The sequence below is a fragment of the Eubalaena glacialis genome, chromosome 4 (assembly GCF_028564815.1).
Source record: "Eubalaena glacialis isolate mEubGla1 chromosome 4, mEubGla1.1.hap2.+ XY, whole genome shotgun sequence".
NCBI classification, from domain to species: Eukaryota; Metazoa; Chordata; class Mammalia; order Artiodactyla; family Balaenidae; genus Eubalaena; species Eubalaena glacialis.
In genome coordinates this window covers 112,575,699-112,579,849 of record NC_083719.1, presented here as the reverse complement: position 1 = coordinate 112,579,849, position 4,151 = coordinate 112,575,699, and the positions used below count along the sequence as shown (strand labels likewise).

General features: G+C 38.3%; 1 non-coding gene across 1 annotated transcript; it reads right to left on the bottom strand.

The window, feature by feature from the left end:
• Window positions 1–3,024: 3,024 nt before the first annotated feature.
• On the bottom strand, window positions 3,025–3,097 carry TRNAK-CUU (transfer RNA lysine (anticodon CUU)). Its single transcript has one exon. It is a non-coding gene; the product is annotated as a tRNA-Lys (tRNA).
• Window positions 3,098–4,151: the final 1,054 nt, after the last annotated feature.

The window sequence follows — 4,151 nt, the reverse complement described above, 5'->3', positions numbered from 1 at the left end:
CTCTAGTAATGCTTCTTGCGATAAAGTCTTCATCTGCTATCAGTACAGCTACGCTAGCTTTTTTGTATGTTTGTATGGTACACATTTTTATTTCCTTTTACTTTCAGTATTGCTATATATTTCATATAAATAGTTTTTTTTAAGCAGCATATGGTTGGTGCTGGCCATTTAAAATTTTTTAAATCCAGTCTATTTATGTCTTTTATTTGGAGCATTTTATTTGGAGCCATTTATATTTAATGTAGTTATTGATATGTTTGGCTTTCAATCTACCAACTTACCATTTACTTTCCATTTGTTCCATTTACTTCTGTTTTCTCTCTCCTTTGTTGCTTTCTTTTGGATTTATTAAGTGTTTTTATTTATTTATTTTCTATTTATTTATTTATTTTTCTTTGTTTTTTTTTTAATATTTATTGAGCATCTACTAGGTACCAGGAATCCTTTTATTTATTTATTTATTTATTTTTTACAGATGAATGAAATGGATGGCTAAATGGGTTTTTATTTATTTATTTATTTATTTTTGGCTGTGCTGGGTCTTCGTTTCTGTGCGAGGGCTTTCTCTAGTTGTGGTGAGCGGGGGCCACTCCTCATCGCGGTGCGTGGTCCTCTCACTATTGCGGCCTCTCTTGTTGCGGAGCACAGGCTCCAGATGCGCAGGCTCAGTAGTTGTGGCTCACGGGCCCAGTTGCTCCGCGGCATGTGGGATCTTCCCAGACCAGGGCTCGAACCCGTGTCCCCTGCATTGGCAGGCAGATTCTCAACCACTGCGCCACCAGGGAAGCCCCTATTTTTTTATTTTTAAAATTATTTATTTATTTATTTGGCTGTGTCGGGTCTTTGTTGCGGCACGTGGGATCTTTCGTTGCAGCACTCGCGGCACGTGGGCTCTTGGTTGCAACGCGCAGGCTTCTCTCTAGTTTTGGCGACCGGGTTTTCTCTTCTGTAGTTGTGACGCAGGCTCCAGAGCGCGTGGGCTCTGTAGTTTGCAGCATGCAGGCTCTCTAGTTGAGGCGTATGAGTTCAGCAGTTGTGGCACGCGGGGTTAGTTGCCCCGCAGCATGTGGGATCTTAGTTCCCCAACCAGGGATCGAACCTGCATCCCCTGCATTGGAAGGTGGATTCCTGACCACTGGACCACCAGGGAATTCCTATGGATTTATTAAGTATTTTTATTATTCAAAATTTCCCTTTTGTTTGTTAATTATACCTTCTTTTACAATTCTCTGTAGATTGTCACAGTTTAATAAAATTAGTACTTTTACTTCTTTTTGGACAATGAAAGGACTTTAGAATACTTTAACTCCTTTTACTTCTCTCCTGACTTATGTGCTATTTTTGTCATGTATTCTAATTATATACGTTAACTCTGCAGTACATACTATTGTCTTAGACAGTTAATACTTACCCTTTTTTGTTGCTATTTATTCTTTCCTGCATCTCCAAGTTTACATCTGGGATCATTTTTCTCTACCTGAAAAATAGCCTTTAGTATTTCCTTTAGTGTAGACCTGCTGCTGACACATTCATGTTTTTCTGAAAATGCATATATTTCATCTTTATTTTGAGGGCTTTTTATTTTTTTGTTTTTAAAGATTTATTTATTTATTTATTTGGCTGCACCAGGTCTCAGCTGTGGCACGTGGGATCTTTAGTTGTGGCACGCAGGCTCTTAGTTGCAGCATTTAGTTCCCTGACCGGGAATCGAACCCGGGCTCCCTGCATTGGGAGCTCGGAGTCCCAACTGCTGGACCACTAGGGAAGTCCCCGAGGGCTTTTTGAATTGATCTTAAGTCTTCAGTTGAATGAGTTTTGACAATTGTATTCACCAATGTAAACACAGCCTGAAACAAGATACAGAACCTTTCCATTACCCCAGTTCCTTTCCCAGTCATCTTTCTACTCACCCTCAATGCGAACAGTTTCTGATTTCTAACACCATAGATTAGTTTTGCGTGCTTTTGGACTTCATGAAATTTTAATCATATAAATAGAATATAGTATGTATACTTTAGTGTAATGTTTTGAGATTCATCCGTGGTTTGCATTTATCAGTTATTCGTTACTTTTTTGTCAATGTAGAATTCCATTATATGAATATAAAATATTTTCCTTATACATTCTCCAGTTGATGCACATTTGAGTTGTTTTACTTATTATGATTAAGGATGCTATGTACCTTTTTGGGGGACTGCGTCCTGTGGCTTGCGGGATCTCAGTTCCCTGACCAGGGATTGAACCTGGGTCACAGCAGTGAAAGCGCCAAGTCCTAACCACTAGACCACCAGGGAACTCCCAACTATGTACTTTCTTGTACAAGCCTTTTTGTGGATATATGACTTCCTTTTTCTTGGGGAAATACTTAGAAGTGGAATTGCTGGGTCGTAGCATAGATGCATGTTTAAATTTATAAGAAACTATCGTACCAAACAGTTGTCTAAAATGAGAAAACTGTTTACACTCCCACCAGCAGTGGTTGAGTGTTGCAGTTGCTCCACATCGTTATAAACATTTGATAGAATCAGTCTTTTTCATTTTATCTACTTTAGTATATGTGTAGTAGTAACTCATTGAGGTTTTAATTTGCATTTCCCTGGTAAGTAATGATGTTTTTCATCTTTTCACATGCTTATTAGCCATCCTTATGTCTTTTTTGTTAAGTGTTTGTTCAAATGTTTTGTACAATTTCAACTGGAATGTTTGCTTTTTTATTGCTGATTTTTAGAGGTTCTTGATATACATATTCTAAACACAAGTCTTTTGTCACACCTATGCATTGCAAGTATTATCTCCCAATGTGTGATATGGCTATTTGTTTTCTTAATATCTTCTTCTTCTTTCTTTTTTAAATTAATTTATTTATTTTGCCTGTGCCGGGTCTTAGTTGTGGCACTCAGGATCTTCTTTGTAGAGGCATGCAGGATCCTCCAGCTGCGGCATGTGGGATCTTCTAGTTGCGGCATGCGGGTTTCCTACTTGTGGTATGCCGACTCTTAGTTGCGGCATGCATGCAGGATCTAGTTCCCTGACAGGGGATTGAACCCAGGCCCCCCACATCAAGAGTGCAGAGTCCTACCCACTGGACCACCAGGGAAGTCCCAATGATATCTTCTTTTTAAGGTGTGGTTTACATAAAATAAAATGCACAGGTCCTAACTGTTTAGCGTCAAGAGTTGTGACAAAAATACTCACATAACCACCACCTAAAGCAAAATACGGAACAACTATATTACACCTTATTCTTTTTGCAGTCAATGCCTCCTACCAGAGGCAACCACTGTATGACTTCTGTTAACACAGATTAGTTTTATTTGTATTCAAATTTTATGAAAATGAAATATAATATATAGGTAAGTGAATCGTATAGTATGTATTCCTTTGTACCTGGCCTCTTTCATTTGACAATGTTTTTGAAATTCATCAATGTTATACATGTATTTTTAATTCATTCCTTTTCTGTATAGCCTTATTGAGATATAGCTAACATCCCTTAAAATCCATCCATTCTGAGTAGTTCAGTCCTTTTAAATTGCTGAGTAGTTGTCTGTTGTATGAATATGCCACAATTTCTTTATCCATTCTCCAGTTGATACAATTTGAGCTGTTCACAGATTTTCATATTTCTATGAACACTTTTGTACAAATGTTTTTTGGACAAATGTTTTCATTTTTTTCAGGTAAATACCTGTGAATGCTGGTAGTTCATAGAGGGTAGTTCATATAAGGAAAACCTGCAAAACAGTTGTTCAAAGCAATGATTGAGGGTTTCAGTTGTTACATGTTCTCACCAATGACGGGTTTGTCATCTCTTGTTTTAGCTGTTCTAAGGGGTGTAGAGTAGTATTTCATTGTGGTTTTGATTTTCATTTTCCTGATGAGTAATGACTGAGCACCTTTTCATGTGCTTTTTGGCCACTTATATATCTTCTTTGGTTGCCTGTTCAAGACGCCTGTTTACTTTTTTTTTTTTAAGATTTAATTTTATTTATTTTTGGCTGCATTGCGTCTTCGTTGCTGCGCACGGGCTTTCTCTAGTTGTGGCGAGCATGGACTACTCTTCGTTGCGGTGCACGGGCTTCTCATTGCAGTGGCTTCTCTTGTTGCAGAGCTCAGGCTCTAGGCACATGGGCTTCCGTAGTTGCAGCACG